Raw genomic sequence first — 23,014 nt, 5'->3', positions numbered from 1 at the left:
CACCGCTTATTAACCTCAGCCACAGCACCGCTTATTAACCTCAGCCACAGCACCGTTTATTATCCTCAGCCACAGCACCGTTTTTTAACCTCAGCCACAGCACCGTTTTTTAACCTCAGCCACAGCACCGTTTATTAACCTCAGCCACAGCACCGCTTATTATCCTCAGCCACAGCACCGTGTATTAACCTCAGCCACAGCACCGTGTATTAACCTCAGCCACAGCACCGCTTATTAACCTCAGCCACAGCACCGCTTATTAACCTCAGCCACAGCACCGCTTATTAACCTCAGCCACAGCACCGTGTATTAACCTCAGCCACAGCACCGTGTATTAACCTCAGCCACAGCACCGTGTATTAACCTCAGCCACAGCACCGTGTATTAACCTCAGCCACAGCACCGTGTATTAACCTCAGCCACAGCACCGTGTATTAACCTCAGCCACAGCACCGTGTATTAACCTCAGCCACAGCACCGTGTATTAACCTCAGCCACAGCACCGTGTATTAACCTCAGCCACAGCACCGTGTATTAACCTCAGCCACAGCACCGTGTATTAACCTCAGCCACAGCACCGTGTATTAACCTCAGCCACAGCACCGTGTATTAACCTCAGCCACAGCACCGTGTATTAATCTCAGCCACAGCACCGTGTATTAACCTCAGCCACAGCACCGTGTATTAACCTCAGCCACAGCACCGTGTATTAACCTCAGCCACAGCACCGCTTATTAACCTCAGCCACAGCACCGCTTATTAACCTCAGCCACAGCACCATTTATTAACCTCAGCCACAGCACCGTGTATTAACCTCAGCCACACCGCCGTTTATTAACCTCAGCCACACCGCCGTTTATTAACCTCAGCCACAGCACCGTTTATTAACCTCAGCCACAGCACCGTTTATTAACCTCAGCCACAGCACCGTTTATTAACCTCAGCCACACCACCGTTTATTAACCTCAGCGCCATGTATTAACCTCAGCCACAGCACCGCTTATTAACCTCAGCCACAGCACCGTGTATTAACCTCAGCCACAGCACCGTGTATTAACCTCAGCCACAGCACCGTGTATTAACCTCAGCCACAGCACCGTGTATTAACCTCAGCCACAGCACCGTGTATTAACCTCAGCCACAGCACCGTGTATTAACCTCAGCCACAGCACCGTGTATTAACCTCAGCCACAGCACCGTGTATTAACCTCAGCCACAGCACCGTGTATTAACCTCAGCCACAGCACCGTGTATTAACCTCAGCCACAGCACCGTGTATTAACCTCAGCCACAGCACCGCTTATTAACCTCAGCCACAGCACCGCTTATTAACCTCAGCCACAGCACCGTTTATTAACCTCAGCCACAGCACCGTTTATTATCCTCAGCCACAGCACCGTGTATTAACCTCAGCCACAGCACCGTGTATTAACCTCAGCCACAGCACCGTGTATTAACCTCAGCCACAGCACCGTGTATTAACCTCAGCCACAGCACCGTGTATTAACCTCAGCCACAGCACCGTGTATTAACCTCAGCCACAGCACCGTGTATTAACCTCAGCCACAGCACCGTGTATTAACCTCAGCCACAGCACCGTGTATTAACCTCAGCCACAGCACCGTTTATTATCCTCAGCCACAGCACCGTGTATTAACCTCAGCCACACCGCCGTTTATTAACCTCAGCCACAGCACCGTTTATTAACCTCAGCCACAGCACCGTGTATTAACCTCAGCCACACCGCCGTTTATTAACCTCAGCCACACCACCGTTTATTAACCTCAGCGCCGTGTATTAACCTCAGCCACAGCACCGTGTATTAACCTCAGCCACACCACCGTGTATTAACCTCAGCCACACCACCGTGTATTAACCTCAGCCACAGCACCGTGTATTAACCTCAGCCACAGCACCGTGTATTAACCTCAGCCACAGCACCGTGTATTAACCTCAGCCACAGCACCGCTTATTAACCTCAGCCACAGCACCGCTTATTAACCTCAGCCACAGCACCGTTTATTAACCTCAGCCACAGCACCGCTTATTAACCTCAGCCACAGCGCCGTTTATTAACCTCAGCCACAGCGCCGTTTATTAACCTCAGCCACACCACCGTTTATTAACCTCAGCGCCGTGTATTAACCTCAGCCACAGCGCCATGTATTAACCTCAGCCACACCACCGCTTATTAACCTTAGCCACAGCACCGTTTATTAACCTCAGCCACAGCACCGTGTATTAACCTCAGCCACAGCACCGTGTATTAACCTCAGCCACAGCACCGCTTATTAACCTCAGCCACAGCACCGCTTATTAACCTCAGCCACAGCACCGCTTATTAACCTCAGCCACAGCACCGCTTATTAACCTCAGCCACAGCACCGCTTATTAACCTCAGCCACAGCACCGCTTATTAACCTCAGCCACAGCACCGCTTATTAACCTCAGCCACAGCACCGCTTATTAACCTCAGCCACAGCACCGCTTATTAACCTCAGCCACAGCACCGCTTATTAACCTCAGCCACAGCACCGTTTATTAACCTCAGCCACAGCACCGTTTATTAACCTCAGCCACAGCACCGTTTATTAACCTCAGCCACAGCACCGTTTATTAACCTCAGCCACAGCACCGTGTATTAACCTCAGCCACAGCACCGTGTATTAACCTCAGCCACAGCACCGTTTATTAACCTCAGCCACAGCACCGTGTATTAACCTCAGCACCGTGTATTAACCTCAGCACCGTGTATTAACCTCAGCCACAGCACCGTGTATTAACCTCAGCCACAGCACCGTGTATTAACCTCAGCCACAGCACCGTGTATTAACCTCCCTTTACATCTGAGTAGGGAAGATCTCTGTGGATTGAATGGAAGAAGCCTCAATAAGCCTCTGACCCAGTGCAACTCTGCAACAATAAATAGGTCTTGAGCTGCAGGTTATTCAAGGGGCTGTTCCCTGGAGCAGAGCCTACCGTAGGCCTATACAGCGCTCTGGTCAAAAGTAGTGCACTATATAGGGCTCTGGTCAAAAGTAGTGCACTATATAGGGCTCTGGTCAAAAGTAGTGCACTATATAGGGCTCTGGTCAAAAGTAGTGCACTATATAGGGAATACGCTGCTATTTCGGATACAGGCCAAGACTATTCCTGGTGTCTGTCTGGAACTAGGCTATGCTGCTTTAAATGGCTCTCTGGGTGCCATCGTAGACCACATGGTGAAAACAAGACGCTGATCCAAAGTGCCCTTGGAGACAGTGTAGTAAAGTGCCCTTGGAGACAGTGTAGTAAAGTGCCCTTGGAGACAGTGTAGTAAAGTGCCCTTGGAGACAGTGTAGTAAAGTGCCCTTGGAGACAGTGTAGTAAAGTGCCCTTGGAGACAGTGTAGTAAAGTGCCCTTGGAGACAGTGTAGTAAAGTGCCCTTGGAGACAGTGTAGTAAAGTGCCCTTGGAGACAGTGTAGTAAAGTGCCCTTGGAGACAGTGTAGTAAAGTGCCCTTGGAGACAGTGTAGTAAAGTGCCCTTGGAGACAGTGTAGTAAAGTGCCCTTGGAGACAGTGTAGTAAAGTGCCCTTGGAGACAGTGTAGTAAAGTGCCCTTGGAGACAGTGTAGTAAAGTGCCCTTGGAGACAGTGTAGTAAAGTGCCCTTGGAGACAGTGTAGTAAAGTGCCCTTGGAGACAGTGTAGTAAAGTGCCCTTGGAGACAGTGTAGTAAAGTGCCCTTGGAGACAGTGTAGTAAAGTGCCCTTGGAGACAGTGTAGTAAAGTGCCCTTGGAGACAGTGTAGTAAAGTGCCCTTGGAGACAGTGTAGTAAAGTGCCCTTGGAGACAGTGTAGTAAAGTGCCCTTGGAGACAGTGTAGTAAAGTGCCCTTGGAGACAGTGTAGTAAAGTGCCCTTGGAGACAGTGTAGTAAAGTGCCCTTGGAGACAGTGTAGTAAAGTGCCCTTGGAGACAGTGTAGTAAAGTGCCCTTGGAGACAGTGTAGTAAAGTGCCCTTGGAGACAGTGTAGTAAAGTGCCCTTGGAGACAGTGTAGTAAAGTGCCCTTGGAGACAGTGTAGTAAAGTGCCCTTGGAGACAGTGTAGTAAAGTGCCCTTGGAGACAGTGTAGTAAAGTGCCCTTGGAGACAGTGTAGTAAAGTGCCCTTGGAGACAGTGTAGTAAAGTGCCCTTGGAGACAGTGTAGTAAAGTGCCCTTGGAGACAGTGTAGTAGTGCCCTTGGAGACAGTGTAGTAAAGTGCCCTTGGAGACAGTGTAGTAAAGTGCCCTTGGAGACAGTGTAGTAAAGTGCCCTTGGAGACAGTGTAGTAAAGTGACCTTGGAGACAGTGTAGTAAAGTGCCCTTGGAGACAGTGTAGCAGGCTAACAACGTGTGGTTGTTGTCATGGTAGGGACGGGAGCTCAATAGGGAGATAGTACAGGACTTCCTCACAAATGTGAATAAAGGAGATATAATTGAAGAGATATGGAAAACTAAACGAGGAAGGAGTATTGTGACACACACACACACACACACACACACACACACACACACACACACACACACACACACACACACACACACACACACACACACACACACACACACACACACACACACCTAAATCATGTGAGTGGCCTACATTTGAAAGCCTTGGCATGTGTAGAAAATTCCCATCATCCCAAAGATCTGTCTTTATGGAGTCGGTCGGTCCCTGTTATCAACAAAGACCTCCTTATTCTCGTTCACTAGTCACATGCTGTCGCAGTTCAGACGGGAGAATAGGGTTTGAATAGGGTTAGGGTATAGAATAGGGTTTGAATAGGGTTAGGGTATAGAATAGGGTTTGAATAGGGTTAGGGTATAGAATAGGGTTTGGGTATAGAATAGGGTTTGAATAGGGTTAGGGTATAGAATAGGGTTTGAATAGGGTTAGGGTATAGAATAGGGATTGAATAGGGTTAGGGTATAGAATAGGGTTAGGGTATAGAATAGGGTTTGAATAGGGTTAGGGTATAGAATAGGGTTTGAATAGGGTTAGGGTATAGAATAGGGTTTGAATAGGGTTAGGGTATAGAATAGGGTTTGAATAGGGTTAGGGTATAGAATAGGGTTTGAATAGGGTTAGGGTATAGAATAGGGTTTGGGTATAGAATAGGGTTTGAATAGGGTTAGGGTATAGAATAGGGTTTGAATAGGGTTAGGGTATAGAATAGGGTTTGGATGACATCCACTTTGGTCTGAGTTCAAAACAAAAGATCAGTTTCTTCTCGTCTCTTAGTTCCAAAAGAATAAAACAAGACGTCAAAACGACGTCAGACTACAGGAAACGATATGCTTTGATCTCCCCCCCCTGTGACTAGTAAAACCACTGACGATCCGGACCGTTGGATGTTCCTCCCTATATGTCTAGCAGGTCGGGTCGCTTCAGTGAAAATGAATATCTTACCAAAACATTTGTTCTCAATGCTTCCTGTTAACATTCCTGCTAAAACCTTTACTCGGCCTAAATGCAGCAACAGGCACACTTATGGCAAAATAAGAAGAAAAAACGACATCTGTTCAAAGAATCGGGTGGGCGTGGCCTCCCTAACCTTAAATCATATGAGCGGCGAAACTTAATCACACAGCATCACGGATTCAACAACCGAAGGGTTTGTCACGGCTTGAAACTGAGAGTCAATATTGTGAAATATTCCTTTACATTGTCTTGTCTTTATAGCAGACCCTATTTCTATTCACAGGTTTAAACTAAACTCCATTATTACTCTGAAGACATGGAGGTTCCACACCAATATAAACTGACTAATGACATGTCTAGACACTGGTCTATATTCCACAACCCAGCCAGTCTTCCTGCTACTCGGGATTTAGGGAATGGGAAGAGAAAGGGCTTTGTAGTCTCAACTATTCAGAGGCAAAAAATATATATAATTTCAAGGAATTCAGGAGGAATTCATTATATCCCAAACAAATGTGTATACGTGCCTTCAAGTAAGGCAATTCATTGATAAAAATGGATTGCAATGTCTTAACAGTTAGTCCTACTGATATAAATAATACCTTTAAAACATTGTATTCAGATCTTTACATGTCAGAATCACCTGATTTTCTTGACAATGTGGAAACTCCTACCACTGGTACAGAGAAGAGAGAGAGGAACCTGACTGGTACAGAGAAGAGAGAGAAGAACCTGACTGGTACAGAGAAGAGAGAGAGAGGAACCTGACTGGTACAGAGAAGAGAGAGAGAGGAACCTGACTGGTACAGAGAAGAGAGAGAGAGGAACCTGACTGGTACAGAGAAGAGAGAGAGGAACCTGACTGGTACAGAGAAGAGAGAGGAACCTGACTGGTACAGAGAAGAGAGAGAGGAACCTGACTGGTACAGAGAAGAGAGAGAGGAACCTGACTGGTACAGAGAAGAGAGAGAGGAACCTGACTGGTACAGAGAAGAGAGAGGAACCTGACCAACCTTTGCAGTTAGAGGAGATTCATTCAATTACAGCAAAGTGTGAAATCCCCTGGCTCAGATGGCTACCCAATCGAATTCTACAAGAAGTTCTCTGCCAAATTGGCCCCCCTCCTGCTTGAACCGTTTGAAAATGCCCTGGACCAGGGTGTTTTACCCCAAACACTGACACAGGCGTCGTTCACACTTCTGTTAAAACCCGGCAAAGATGCATCTGAGTGTGGCTCATACAGACCGATCTCACTTTTAAATGCAGATGTAAAAATACTAGTGAAATTGCTTGCCTCTCGAATAGAATCCACTATAACAAACATCATATCGACGGACCAGACAGGGTTTATTAAGGGCCGTCAGTCCTTTTCTAACATTCGACGTCTGATTAATGTTATACACTCTCCTGCGTCTTCGGACGTTCCTGAAGCGGTTCTCTCTTTAGATGTGGAGAAGTCATTTGACAGGGTAGAATGGGAATATTTATTCTCTGTACTGGGAAAATTTGGCTTTGGTGCAAACTTCATTTCCTGGGTCCGACTGTTGTACTCAGGCATCAGTACTTACAAACAAACTTTGTTCACAGTATTTCCTATTATCAAGGGCCCCACGCCAGGGATGTCCAATGTCCCCTCTGTTATTTATCCCTGGCGATAGAACCCCTTTCTATTTAGCTAAAGGCCACACCCTCAATACGTGGTCTCTACAGATGGGGACTGGAACACAACGTTTCCTTGTATGCAGAGGACTTGCTTTTCTACATCTCAGGCCCCGAAGCGTGTGTCCCAGAGGTAGTGGACGTACTGCGTAGGTTTGGTGTGTTTTCGGGCTATAAATAGAATTTCTCAAAAAGTGAATGTTTTGCTATTAATGAATTAGCATTACAAATTCCACGGGAAACTATTCAATTTCATATGTCCAAGTCCGGCTTGAAATATTTAGGGATCAGTATCACCCGTATCTTGTCCTCCCTCCATGATGAGAACTTCCCCTGATTAACAAACTTAAACTGGACTTTCAGAGATGGAGAATTCTCCATTTTACTTTAGCTGGTAAAGTGAATTGTATCAAGATGAAAGTATTGCCCAGATTTCTGTACTTGTTCCAATGTCTCCCTCTTTTTTTTAACCAAAGTCTTTTTTCACTTCAGTGGATAAGCTTATATATTTGTTTCTATGGAGAGGTGGAATCCAGGAATACGTAAAGCATTCCCCCAGAGAGAGAGAACCCACGGAGGACGAGCCCTTCCTAACTTTATGTATTATTACGAGGCAGCGAATATACAAAAGATAATTTACTGGCTTCACACCTCAGAAACGGACTGGTGTCAATCAGAAGCCAACTCCTGTTTCTCCTCCTCTTTGTCAGCCCACTGGCCAATCTCCCTCTTTCAGCTTCACGCTACACATTCTCTTTGTCAGCCCACTGCCAATCTCCCTCTTTCAGCTTCACACTACACATCCTCTTTGTCAGCCCACTGGCCAATCTCCCTCTTTCAGCTTCACGCTACACATCCTCTTTGTCAGCCCACTGGCCAATCTCCCTCTTTCAGCTTCACGCTACACATTCTCTTTGTCAGCCCACTGCCAATCTCCCTCTTTCAGCTTCACGCTACACATCCTCTTTGTCAGCCCACTGGCCAATCTCCCTCTTTCAGCTTCACGCTACACATCCTCTTTGTCAGCCCACTGGCCAATCTCTCTCTTTCAGCTTCACGCTACACATCCTCTTTGTCAGCCCACTGCCAATCTCCCTCTTTCAGCTTCACGCTACACATCCTCTTTGTCAGCCCACTGCCAATCTCCCTCTTTCAGCTTCACGCTACACATCCTCTTTGTCAGCCCACTGGCCAATCTCCCTCTTTCAGCTTCACGCTACACATCCTCTTTGTCAGCCCACTGGCCAATCTCCCTCTTTCAGCTTCACGCTACACATCCTCTTTGTCAGCCCACTGGCCAATCTCCCTCTTTCAGCTTCACGCTACACATCCTCTTTGTCAGCCCACTGGCCAATCTCCCTCTTTCAGCTTCTCGCTACACATCCTCTTTGTCAGCCCACTGGCCAATCTCCCTCTTTCAGCTTCTCGCTACACATCCTCTTTGTCAGCCCACTGGCCAATCTCCCTCTTTCAGCTTCACGCTACACATCCTCTTTGTCAGCCCACTGCCAATCTCTCTCTTTCAGCTTCACGCTACACATCCTCTTTGTCAGCCCACTGGCCAATCTCCCTCTTTCAGCGTCACGCTACACATCCTCTTTGTCAGCCCACTGGCCAATCTCCCTCTTTCAGCTTCACGCTACACATCCTCTTTGTCAGCCCACTGGCCAATCTCCCTCTTTCAGCTTCACGCTACACATCCTCTTTGTCAGCCCACTGCCAATCTCTCGCTTTCAGCTTCACGCTACACATCCTCTTTGTCAGCCCACTGGCCAATCTCTCTCTTTCAGCTTCACGCTACACAGCCTCTGTCAGCCCACTGCCAATCTCTCTCTTTCAGCTTCACGCTACACATCCTCTTTGTCAGCCCACTGCCAATCTCTCGCTTTCAGCTTCACGCTACACATCCTCTTTGTCAGCCCACTGGCCAATCTCTCTCTTTCAGCTTCACGCTACACAGCCTCTGTCAGCCCACTGCCAATCTCCCTCTTTCAGCTTCACAGCCTCTTTGTCAGCCCACTGCCAATCTCTCTCTTTCAGCTTCACACTACACATCCTCTTTGTCAGCCCACTGCCAATCTCTCTCTTTCAGCTTCACGCTACACATCCAATCCATTTGTTGTCAATACTTTTTAAATTTGGACTCAATTCCGTCAACATTTTAAATTGTTATTTCTCTATTCAAGGTCCTATATGTAATAATCCCCTCTCACCTCCAGCCAAACAGGATTCAGCTTTCAGGCTGTGGCAGAGGAATGGCCTTACTAAGTTTAGTGACCTTTATATAGATGGCACCTTTGCGATGAAGACATCGCAATCAAATGTAATCTACCCCATTCAAGTTTATTAAAACCTGTTGAGGATAGAGGGCGCTATTTACACTTTGGGGGAAAATCGTGCCCAATTTAAACGGCCTCGTACTCTATTCTTGCTCGTACAATATGCATATTATTATTACTATTGGATAGAAAACACTCTCAAGTTTCTAAAACCGTTTGAATTATATCTGTGAGTAAAACAGAACTCATTTTGCAGCAAACTTCCTGTCAGAAAGTGAAAAATCTCAAATCGAGGCTCTGTTCCAGGCCCTCCCTATCATTTTGCTTGAGATTTATGACTATACATGCACTTCATACGCCTTCCACTAGATGTCAATAGGCTGTGAGAGGTGAAATGGGGTCTCAATCTCTTTCTATGGGCAAAAGAGACAGCTTGGAATGACATGACCCCAGAATTCGTTTGTTCAGGAAGCGCATAAAGGTCACCAGTATTGGCTTCTGAAAAGCAATCGTTATAGACGTCTTATATCTCCGGCTTTGATTTTATTTGATAAATGTGAAGATATCATCGTAAAGTATGTTTTTTCAATATAGTTTTATTAGATTATTGAAATTTTTTCGGGAGTTTAGACGTGTTGCGTTCTTTGCGTTTGGTGACGAAGGAGAGCTTAGCGCCACTTAGCTAGTTTTGCTTGCTCATTCGAGAGGGAAAAATGCCATTCTAAAACCAAACAACGGTTGTTCCCGACAAAGGACCCCTTGTACAACATTCTGATGGAAGATCAGCAAAAGTAGGACCCATTTATGATGCTATTTCATATATCTGTCGGAACATGTTTACTAATAGTTTGCGCCCAGATTTTGGGCACTCTCTCGCCATAACGTAAACTGCATGTCGTAATGAAGTTATTTTTAGAATTCTAACACGGCGATTGCATTAAGAACTAGTGTATCTATCATTTCCTATACAACATGTATTTTTTAGTAATGTTTATGAATAGTTATTTGGTCAGAATATGTGAGTGTCAGAAAAATATCCGGACGTTGTGGGAAAAAGATGCTACGTTAGCACAATGTATAACCACTGATTTCAGCTCTAAATATGCACATTTTCGAACAAAACAAGTGTATGTATAACCTGATGTTATAGGACTGTCATCTGATGAAGCTTATCAAGGTTAGTCAAAAATTATATATCTTTTGCTGGTTTGTTACGATCGCTAACTTTTGCTGCTGGTAAATGGCTTGTGTTTCTGGCTATTGTGGTAAGCTATTATAATGCTATATTGTGTTTTCGCTGTAAAACACTTAAGAAATCGGAAATATTGGCTGGATTCACAAGATGCTTGTCTTTCATTTGCTGTACACCATGTATTTTTCAGAAATGTTTTATGATGAGTATTTAGGTATTTCACGTTGGTGTCTGTAATTACTCTGGCTGCTTCGGTGCTATTTGTGACGTAGCTGTGATGGTAGCTGCAATGTAAAACTGATTTATAGCTCAAATATGCAAATTTTTCGAACAAAACATAGATTTATTGTGTAACATGTTATAAGACTGTCATCTGATGAAGTTGTTTCTTGGTTAGTTTGGTTGGTTCTTGGTTAGTTTGGTTGGTTTTGTGCATGCTACCTGTGCTGTGAAAAATGTCTGTGCTTTTTTGTATTTGGTGGTGAGCTAACATAAATATACGTGGTGTTTTCGCTGTAAAACATTTTAAAAATCGGACATGTTGACTGGATTCACAAGATGTTTATCTTTCATTTGCTGTATTGGACTTGTTAATGTGTGAAAGTTAAATATTTCTCAAAAATATTTTTTGAATTTCGCGCTCTGCCTTTTCAGTGGAATGTGGGAGGAGTTCCGCTAGCGGAACCCCGGGGCTAGACAGGTTAAGGTATTTCCAAATCCACCAGTTTATTCGCACTCAAAGCCCAACCTTTCCAATTCTATCACCCGGATCGGGTCTGGATGCCCTTTTCAAAACACCTATTAAACTAAAGGGACTCATATCCCATATTTTTTAGATAATCATGTCCCTTGATAACCCGTCACTTAATAAAATCCGATCTGAGTGGGCCTCAAAAATCAGGAGAAAATGAAGTATACCATTCGAGGGTCAACCAACTCATTTAATTCCACCTGGGACCCGATGAAATCCTATTTTGAACAGCTCCAAACACTTCCTCCAGATTAGTACGCTTGGCCCCACCCCCAGCCCTTCAGGTTACTGCTATAGGCCTATAGGATCCCCTGAAATAGTTAGGCTGTTACCTTTTGACTTGTATTGAAGGAACATTATTGTATACTTTTCTTTTGTTTTCTGATATGTAGCACCGTTTATTTGCTGATATACACAATGACTTTGCCTTCCCTTGTAAATGGGCTTGGAGGCATTCTGGGGGGGGGGGACAAAAAGAGGATGTAATCTTTCATTCATAGTGATAAAAAATATTATATACATTTTTTTTTTAAATTGGATTGTAACAAAAAATGACTGAGCCGATTACTCCTATTGACGAGATGATTGAATTACTTTACCAAGAGGAAAACATTGGAACCGTTTCAAATGTTCATCACAATATCCTTAACATGCAAATATAATCTTTAGATAATGTAAGGAAGTCATGGCAGGTTGAATTACAGGTGCAGATATCAGAGGAGAGCTGGGAGAACATATGGAAACACTGTATAAAGCCCCTATATGTAACCCAACAAGGGAGCTTCAATTCAAAGTCCTACATTGTTTTTTTATGAGCCCTGATAAACTTAACAAAATGAAAAAAGGAATATCTGCTATGTGTTGGAGGCAGTGTGGACAAATAGGAACTTTATCACATATTTATCACATATATTTTGGCAAGGTCTGAAAATCCAGTATTTTTGGTGTGAAATTCTCCATGTTATTCAGGACATCACAGGTATTGTTATTCAACCAGACCCAAGTCATCTCCTCCTAGGTATTATTATTCAACCAGACCCAAGTCATCTCCTCTAGGTATTATTACTCAACCAGACCCAAGTCATCTCCTCTAGGTACTTTTATTCAACCAGACCCAAGTCATCTCCTCTAGGTATTATTATTCAACCAGACCCAAGTCATCTCCTCTAGGTATTATTATTCAACCAGACCCATCTCCTCTAGGTATTATTATTCAACCAGACCCAAGTCATCTCCTCTAGGTATTATTACTCAACCAGACCCAAGTCATCTCCTCTAGGTATTATTATTCAACCAGACCCAAGTCATCTCCTCCTAGGTATTATTATTCAACCAGACCCAAGTCATCTCCTCTAGGTATTATTACTCAACCAGACCCAAGTCATCTCCTCCTAGGTATTATTATTCAACCAGACCCAAGTCACCTCCTCTAGGTATTATTATTCAACCAGACCCAAGTCATCTCCTCCTAGGTATTATTATTCAACCAGACCCAAGTCATCTCCTCTAGGTATTATTATTCAACCAGACCCAAGTCATCTCCTCTAGGTATTATTACTCAACCAGACCCAAGTCATCTCCTCCTAGGTATTATTATTCAACCAGACCCAAGTCATCTCCTAGGTATTATTATTCAACCAGACCCAAGTCATCTCCTCTAGGTATTATTATTCAACCAGACCCAAGTCATCTCCTCTAGGTATTATTATTCAACCAGACCCAAGTCATCTCCTCTAGGTATTATTATTCAACCAGACCCAAGTCATCTCCTAGGTATTATTATTCAACCAGACCCAAGTCATCTCCTCTAGGTATTATTATTCAACCAGACCCAAGTCATCTCCTAGGTATTATTATTCAACCAGACCCAAGTCATCTCCTCCTAGGTATTATTATTCAACCAGACCCAAGTCATCTCCTCTAGGTATTATTACTCAACCAGACCCAAGTCATCTCCTCTAGGTATTATTATTCAACCAGACCCAAGTCATCTCCTCCTAGGTATTATTATTCAACCAGACCCAAGTCATCTCCTCTAGGTATTATTACTCAACCAGACCCAAGTCATCTCCTCCTAGGTATTATTATTCAACCAGACCCAAGTCACCTCCTCTAGGTATTATTATTCAACCAGACCCAAGTCATCTCCTCCTAGGTATTATTATTCAACCAGACCCAAGTCATCTCCTCTAGGTATTATTATTCAACCAGACCCAAGTCATCTCCTCTAGGTATTATTACTCAACCAGACCCAAGTCATCTCCTCCTAGGTATTATTATTCAACCAGACCCAAGTCATCTCCTAGGTATTATTATTCAACCAGACCCAAGTCATCTCCTCTAGGTATTATTATTCAACCAGACCCAAGTCATCTCCTCTAGGTATTATTATTCAACCAGACCCAAGTCATCTCCTCTAGGTATTATTATTCAACCAGACCCAAGTCATCTCCTAGGTATTATTATTCAACCAGACCCAAGTCATCTCCTCTAGGTATTATTATTCAACCAGACCCAAGTCATCTCCTAGGTATTATTATTCAACCAGACCCAAGTCATCTCCTCCTAGGTATTATTATTCAACCAGACCCAAGTCATCTCCTAGGTATTATTACTCAACCAGACCCAAGTCATCTCCTCTAGGTATTATTATTCAACCAGACTCAAGTCATCTCCTCTAGGTATTATTACTCAACCAGACCCATCTCCTCCTAGGTATTATTATTCAACCAGACCCAAGTCATCTCCTCTAGGTATTATTATTCAACCAGACCCAAGTCATCTCCTCTAGGTATTATTATTCAACCAGACCCAAGTCATCTCCTCTAGGTATTATTACTCAACCAGACCCATCTCCTCCTAGGTATTATTATTCAACCAGACCCAAGTCATCTCCTTCTAGGTATTATTACTCAACCAGACCCAAGTCATCTCCTCCTAGGTATTATTATTCAACCAGACCCAAGTCATCTCCTCTAGGTATTATTATTCAACCAGACCCAAGTCATCTCCTCCTAGGTATTATTATTCAACCAGACCCAAGTCATCTCCTCCTAGGTATTATTATTCAACCAGACCCAAGTCATCTCCTAGGTATTATTACTCAACCAGACCCAAGTCATCTCCTAGGTATTGTTCCTGTGGATACACTCCAATCCTCTCCATTTAAATTGATAGATGATCTATTAGCAGAAGCAAGGAAATGTGTAACAGAATGCTGGAAAAATGAACATTCACCCTCAAATGAACATGCACCCTCCCGAGAGGTGCAGTGGTCTAAGGCACTGCATCTCAGTGCTAGAGGCATCACTACAGACCCTGGTTCGATCCCGGGCTGTATCACAACTGGCCCTGATCGGGTGGCGCACAACTGGCCCGGCGTCGTCTGGGTTAGGGGAGGGTAGGCCATCATTGTAAATAAGAATTTGTTCTTAACTGACTTGCCTAGTTAAATAAAGGTTAAATAAAGATATGTGGTTAGGTCTATAGAGGGAACTTGCTGACATGGAGAGAATTACATCAATCTTGCAACAGAGACAGTATGAAGGTGTCTGGTCAGTTCCTGACATATCGGACCGGTCTTATTCTGTTATTTCTGTTTGTTTCTGTTCTTTTTCTGTGGCTTTATCCAAATTGTATTCTTATTTAGACTCTTTAAAAATGTCCTCTATACAGACAAAATGTTCCCTTAACATGAATGTAAGTCCGCTCCTTTGTTTTATTTATTTATCTAGGAAAAGAACAAATTCTTATTTACAATGACGGCCTACCGGGGAACAGTGGGTTAACTGCCTTGTTCAGGGGCAGAACGACATATTTTTACCTTGTCAGCTCGATCTACCAACCTTTCGGTTACTGGCCCAACACTCTAAACACTAGGCTACCTGCCGCCCCTCTAACCACTAGGCTACCTGCCGCCCCTCTAACCACTAGGCTGCCTGCCGCCCCTCTAACCACTAGGCTGCCTGCCGCCCCTCTAACCACTAGGCTGCCTGCCGCCCCTCTAACCACTAGGCTGCCTGCCGCCCCTCTAACCACTAGGCTGCCTGCCGCCCCTCTAACCACTAGGCTGCCTGCCGCCCCTCTAACCACTAGGCTGCCTGCCGCCCCTCTAACCACTAGGCTGCCTGCCGCCCCTCTAACCACTAGGCTGCCTGCCGCCCCTCTAACCACTAGGCTGCCTGCCGCCCCTCTAACCACTAGGCTGCCTGCCGCCCCTCTAACCACTAGGCTGCCTGCCGCCCCTCTAACCACTAGGCTGCCTGCCGCCCCTCTAACCACTAGGCTGCCTGCCGCCCCTCTAACCACTAGGCTGCCTGCCGCCCCTCTAACCACTAGGCTGCCTGCCGCCCCTCTAACCACTAGGCTGCCTGCCGCCCCTCTAACCACTAGGCTGCCTGCCGCCCCTCTAACCACTAGGCTGCCTGCCGCCCCTCTAACCACTAGGCTGCCTGCCGCCCCTCTAACCACTAGGCTGCCTGCCGCCCCTCTAACCACTAGGCTGCCTGCCGCCCCTCTAACCACTAGGCTGCCTGCCGCCCCTCTAACCACTAGGCTGCCTGCCGCCCCTCTAACCACTAGGCTGCCTGCCGCCCCTCTAACCACTAGGCTGCCTGCCGCCCCTCTAACCACTAGGCTGCCTGCCGCCCCTCTAACCACTAGGCTACCTGCCGCCCCTCTAACCACTAGGCTACCTGCCGCCCCTCTAACCACTAGGCTACCTGCCGCCCCTCTAACCACTAGCTAACCTGCCGCCCCTCTAACCACTAGGCTACCTGCCGCCCCTCTAACCACTAGGCTACCTGCCGCCCCTCTAACCACTAGGCTACCTGCCGCCCCTCTAACCACTAGGCTACCTGCCGCCCCTCTAACCACTAGGCTACCTGCCGCCCCTCTAACCACTAGGCTACCTGCCGCCCCTCTAACCACTAGGCTACCTGCCGCCCCTCTAACCACTAGGCTACCTGCCGCCCCTCTAACCACTAGGCTACCTGCCGCCCCTCTAACCACTAGGCTACCTGCCGCCCCTCTAACCACTAGGCTACCTGCCGCCCCTCTAACCACTAGCTAACCTGCCGCCCCTCTAACCACTAGGCTACCTGCCGCCCCTCTAACCACTAGCTAACCTGCCGCCCCTCTAACCACTAGCTAACCTGCCGCCCCTCTAACCACTAGGCTACCTGCCGCCCCTCTAACCACTAGCTAACCTGCCGCCCCTCTAACCACTAGCTAACCTGCCGCCCCTCTAACCACTAGCTAACCTGCCGCCCCTCTAACCACTAGCTAACCTGCCGCCCCTCTAACCACTAGCTAACCTGCCGCCCCTCTAACCACTAGGCTACCTGCCGCCCCTCTAACCACTAGGCTACCTGCCGCCCCTCTAACCACTAGCTAACCTGCCGCCCCTCTAACCACTAGCTAACCTGCCGCCCCTAAAGACAGGTAATGTTGTGTATGTGTGGTACATGTTCTTTATGTGCTCTTCAATACAAATGTATAAAAATAAAAGGAAAGCGACTTGTTTAGAGCCACAGTATAAACCTCTAGGCTACATCTGAAATGAATCCAGTTTATTCAGATCAAATGAAGAGGCTACATTTTGATAAGAACATTTCTGTCTCTGTGTTATTGATTTAAGGCCAAGTGACTAAAGCTGAATGGAGGAAAAGATGGCAAGGCCATAGACGGGTTGGTTGTTGAGCAACAACGATACGAGCTCAACCGTGGAACAAAACCAGCGGGGTTGGCTGAGGAACAAAGGACTGTTCACAACATGGAAACTATATATCCTCTTCAATTGTTTATTGAAACATAAATACATTTGCACAATGAGCACTTGTTGTCTCTTAAATGCGTCATTAGAGTTGTTGGTTAGCTAGCTAGCGAATTTTAGCCCTATTAGCATTGACATGATGTCAGTCAAAACCCCTCAAAACAAGACATGGTGTCAAGAACAAGACACAATGAGACTAAATGAGTAACCTATGACTCCCTGCATGGCAGCTTCTTGTCATTGTTGCTAGCTATCTGACCGTCCAGGATCATTACAACACAGACTTCTGCCCCCTCGACGCGACACACATCGTTTATGACGTTGTCAGCCATCCCCTCTATAGTTACTGGTCTCTTCAAGACAACACACACAACATGGTCTAAAGCAAAATGACAAACAGCCTTAGTTTGGTCAATGTGGAGGATAATAGATGTATTATAGACTAACAAGACAGCAATTTGCTTCTCATTGATAGAGTCTGCTGAGAGTCCGTCAATGGGTTAGCCAGAATACAGTAGACCACTGTCAACAGTCTAGTACAAGTGCCTTGGCTTCTCTAGCTACTGAAAGACAGACAGACGTATCAAACACTATTGACTGTGAGAGCTGGACAGAGACAGACAGACAGACAGACAGACAGACAGACAGACAGACAGACAGACAGACAGACAGACAGACAGACAGGAAGACAGACAGCCAGCCAGACATGGCTAAAACAGTCAGTCACACTAAGAATAGCCTTCACTCATCCAACAGATTTTCATCAGACAGACAGACAGTCATACACATTGAAATGACGGTTCCAGTACATTAGTGGTTTAGACTAGGGCCACCACTCTGGGAGAAGAGAGACTGTGACCTACCGATGCTGTGGTGTTACAGCAGCCCAGACCTACACTGGGCAGAGAGGTCTGTAGACCGAGAGGAGACACTGCTACACTGGGCAGAGAGGTCTGTAGACCTAGAGGAGACACTGCTACACTGGGCAGAGAGGTCTGTAGACCTAGAGGAGACACTGGTACACTGGGCAGAGAGGTCTGTAGACCTAGAGGAGACACTGGTACACTGGGCAGAGAGGTCTGTAGACCTAGAGGAGACACTGGTACACTGGGCAGAGAGGTCTGTAGACCTAGAGGAGACACTGGTACACTGGGCAGAGAGGTCTGTAGACCTAGAGGAGACACTGGTACACTGGGCAGAGAGGTCTGTAGACCTAGAGGAGACACTGGTACACTGGGCAGAGAGGTCTGTAGACCTAGAGGAGACACTGGTACACTGGGCAGAGAGGTCTGTAGACCTAGAGGAGACACTGGTACACTGGGCAGAGAGGTCTGTAGACCTAGAGGAGACACTGGTACACTGGGCAGAGAGGTCTGTAGACCTAGAGGAGACACTGGTACACTGGGCAGAGAGGTCTGTAGACCTAGAGGAGACACTGGTACACTGGGCAGAGAGGTCTGTAGACCTAGAGGAGACACTGGTACACTGGGCAGAGAGGTCTGTAGACCTAGAGGAGACACTGGTACACTGGGCAGAGAGGTCTGTAGACCTAGAGGAGACACTGGTACACTGGGCAGAGAGGTCTGTAGACCTAGAGGAGACACTGGTGCACTGGGCAGAGAGGTCTGTAGACCTAGAGGAGACACTGGTACACTGGGCAGAGAGGTCTGTAGACCTAGAGGAGACACTGGTACACTGGGCAGAGAGGTCTGTAGACCTAGAGGAGACACTGGTACACTGGGCAGAGAGGTCTGTAGACCTAGAGGAGACACTGGTACACTGGGCAGAGAGGTCTGTAGACCTAGAGGAGACACTGGTGCACTGGGCAGAGAGGTCTGTAGACCTAGAGGAGACACTGGTACACTGGGCAGAGAGGTCTGTAGACCTAGAGGAGACACTGGTGCACTGGGCAGAGAGGTCTGTAGACCTAGAGGAGACACTGGTGCACTGGGCAGAGAGGTCTGTAGACCTAGAGGAGACACTGGTACACTGGGCAGAGAGGTCTGTAGACCTAGAGGAGACACTGGTACACTGGGCAGAGAGGTCTGTAGACCTAGAGGAGACACTGGTACACTGGGCAGAGAGGTCTGTAGACCTAGAGGAGACACTGGTACACTGGGCAGAGAGGTCTGTAGACCTAGAGGAGACACTGGTACACTGGGCAGAGAGGTCTGTAGACCTAGAGGAGACACTGGTACACTGGGCAGAGAGGTCTGTAGACCGAGAGGAGACACTGCTACACTGGGCAGGGAGGTCTGTAGACCTAGAGGAGACACTGGTACACTGGGCAGAGAGGTCTGTAGACCTAGAGGAGACACTGGTACACTGGGCAGAGAGGTCTGTAGACCGAGAGGAGACACTGCTACACTGGGCAGGGAGGTCTGTAGACCTAGAGGAGACACTGGTACACTGGGCAGAGAGGTCTGTAGACCTAGAGGAGACACTGGTACACTGGGCAGAGAGGTCTGTAGACCTAGAGGAGACACTGGTACACTGGGCAGAGAGGTCTGTAGACCTAGAGGAGACACTGGTACACTGGGCAGAGAGGTCTGTAGACCTAGAGGAGACACTGGTACACTGGGCAGAGAGGTCTGTAGACCTAGAGGAGACACTGGTACACTGGGCAGAGAGGTCTGTAGACCTAGAGGAGACAGTGTAGAGGAGACGTTGTAGAGACACTACGTACAATATACACATCAGAGGGGGAGCCCTTATCGTGACACACACACACACACACACACACACACGGAAGGAGGTTACAGGAAGCTAGTGCCATCATATGAAAACCCCTTATCATGTAGGAACAGAGACAGACACGGTTGAGAGAAGAAGCACAAAGGACTGAAGGGAGAGGTCTGGCATGAGGCTGAAGATACTAGACAGGCCCTACATTCTCTACATTCAATCAATTAACTGTAGTGTAGTCACTCACAGAGAATAGCATGGCGCTTGTAACGCCAGGGTAGTGGGTTCGATTCCCAGGACCACCAATATGTCAAATGTATGCACGTACAACTGTAAGTCACTTTAGATAAAAGCATCCTCCACATCAGGCCTCCTCCACATCAGGCCTCCTCCACATCAGGCCTCCTCCACATTAGGCCTCCTCCACATTAGGCCTCCTCCACATTAGGCCTCCTCCACATTAGGCCTCCTCCACATTAGGCCTCCTCCACATTAGGCCTCCTCCACATGGTATATATTATTATATAGTTATGAGCAGCTAGATAGACTCACTAGCCTACACCCAAAAGAATATGAAAAGTTACTTAATGAATAACAGATGACATTGAAGACTGCATTACATTTCAAGTTGAACTATTTAAAAAATGTGCTCATTGTCACTCATTTAAGCCAAACATGAACAATGAAGTGGACAAAGGCACAAACAGATCTGGGACCAGGCTATAGAAGGAGACAACAGATCTGGGACCAGGCTATAGAAGGAGACAACAGATCTGGGACCAGGCTATAGGAGGAGACAACAGATCTGGGACCAGGCTATAGGAGGAGACAACAGATCTGGGACCAGGCTATAGGAGGAGACAACAGATCTGGGACCAGGCTATAGAAGGAGACAACAGATCTGGGACCAGGCTATAGAAGGAGACAACAGATCTGGGACCAGGCTATAGAAGGAGACAACAGATCTGGGACCAGGCTATAGGAGGAGACAACAGATGTGGGACCAGGCTATAGGAGGAGACAACAGATCTGGGACCAGGCTATAGGAGGAGACTATAGGAGGAGACAACAGATCTGGGACCAGGCTATAGGAGGAGACAACAGATCTGGGACCAGGCTATAGGATGAGACAACAGATCTGGGACCAGGCTATAGAAGGAGACAACAGATCTGGGACCAGGCTATAGGAGGAGACAACAGATCTGGGACCAGGCTATAGGAGGAGACAACAGATCTGGGACCAGGCTATAGGAGGAGACAACAGATCTGGGACCAGGCTATAGGAGACAACATATCTGGGACCAGGCTATAGGAGGAGACAACAGATCTGGGACCAGGCTACCCCAAATACATCACTATAATGTTAGTCATCATCACCTAACAAGGATCCCCCAGTGTGGATGTACATGTGATGTAGACAGAATGTCTATTGTTAGTCTACAGTGTCTGTGGTGATTTGTCTCTACTACAGATCTGCATTTGTCAACATGATAAAGAGTTGGTATTAGCTATGCAAATAGCCAGTGGCACATCCTGTTCCTCAACTAGCTCCTTCCACTTGATTGACTGGATCTATATGGCTGCGTTCACACAGGCAAACCAATTAGGATATTTTCCCCACTAATTGGTCTTTGGTAACCCTTTCTTTGGATAGTCCATCTGTATATGCTCTATGGACTATCAGTAACATTTAAACTAACTATCTACCAACCCTAACCTTAACCTAACCCTGAACTTAACCCTTATCCTAAACCTAGCCCCAACCCTTATTCTAAACCTAACCCTAATCCTTATCCTAACCCTGAACTTAACCCTTATCCTAAACCTAAACCTAACCCTAACCCATATTCTAAACCTAACCTTGCAAACAGTTGCTTATCTACAGATGGACTATCCAAACTATCCAAATAACGTGTGATCTGGTCAGTGACCTTGTCCCCAATACTTGATAAGGCACAGAGCAAACTAGATGAAGTGATGATAAACGTCTTAGTAACACAATTCTATTACTGTATTATTAGCTAGCTGTGTGTGTATCATGCCATGGGCATTACTGCAGTGGGATTGTAGACTAGCTGGCTGTATTGAGCAGTGTAGTGGGGGTCGGACGGTGGAGGAGGGGAGACAGTCATGCATATTGAAGGCCCTGTAAGGGGTCAACATCTGATCTCAGCTGGGCCCAATCTCCGATGCAGCCAGATGTTCATTGAGGCGAGACATCCATAGGGCTGTCTGGTTAACTAAACGTGTGTTACTAACATACTTGCTAAATCTGTGTCAATTCTCTCACTCAAACTCTTTCTCTCCAGTCTCCACTCTTGGGGCTCAAGTGGATCACATTCTAAACGTTACGGATCCTGGCATGCGTTTGTAAATCGTTAGATAACGTTACATACTTTTGTAATCTGTTAATCGATACAATAATTAGCTAGCTAGCTGGATGATTTAGTGTTTTCAAACAATGCTCAAATCCGCTAGCTCACGTTTAGCATTGATGCCTCAAAATAGCTGGCTGGTGAAATGCAATCAAATGAAAATAATGCACGTCTCGTTTCTTACCTCGTTGACCCCGGTTGCTGCAGACCGGTTATTTTATGAATGTTAGGACGTTATCTATATGATAGTCTTTGATTCACAGTTTCGCTGATTTTGAAGTGATCTCTTTCCCTTTCTCTCCCTGGCCTCCAATCCGTTTACTGTATAAATACATTCAGCTTGTCAAGCATCTAGCCGACGTGAACGGTATATGTGCGCAACTTAGTTTATGGTGAGTTATAGTTACCTGGTTGCCAGTCTTTTTAGCTAACATTCCACTCCTTGTAGAACAAACACCATGTCATTTATTTGATTTATTTAACCTTTATTTTATCAGGGAGTCATACCAAGACCAAGGTCTCTTTTACAGATGAGCTCTAAATTACATAAATTACAAAGAATACACACCTCAAAATATGAATACAAAATGCAAGCAGAAAGAAAAACATGGTCATAAAAAACCAACACATGAATCAGTAATGAGGTCATGTACCGGAGAACCTCCAAAGGAGTGGAATGTTGGCTAAAACGACTGGCAACCAGTTATAGTTACTACCACACAAAAAAGCAAAAGGTTGAACAACTTCATAGAGCTTTACTGACATCTAGTGGTGTTATAGCTGAAATGTCGGTATTTGTATTTATGTATTTATGTATTTATTATGCCAAGGCAGCAGCTACTCTTCCTGAGGT

The 23,014-nt window shown here is 46.1% G+C and overlaps 1 protein-coding gene across 1 annotated transcript in view; it reads right to left on the bottom strand.

The window, feature by feature from the left end:
- Positions 1 to 22,467, bottom strand: part of phtf2 (putative homeodomain transcription factor 2) — a 150,124-nt gene extending 127,657 nt beyond the window's left edge. The window contains exon 1 of the mRNA XM_038977727.1: positions 22,346 to 22,467. The gene's annotated coding sequence lies outside the window, so the exon portion shown is untranslated. The remainder of the gene's footprint in view (positions 1 to 22,345) is intronic.
- Between the last annotated feature and the right edge of the window lie 547 nt (positions 22,468 to 23,014).

This window comes from Salvelinus namaycush, chromosome 38, assembly GCF_016432855.1.
Source record: "Salvelinus namaycush isolate Seneca chromosome 38, SaNama_1.0, whole genome shotgun sequence".
In the NCBI taxonomy this organism is placed as follows: Eukaryota; Metazoa; Chordata; class Actinopteri; order Salmoniformes; family Salmonidae; genus Salvelinus; species Salvelinus namaycush.
Note: the sequence above shows the minus strand (reverse complement) of the source record. Positions and strands in the feature narration are given on the sequence as shown.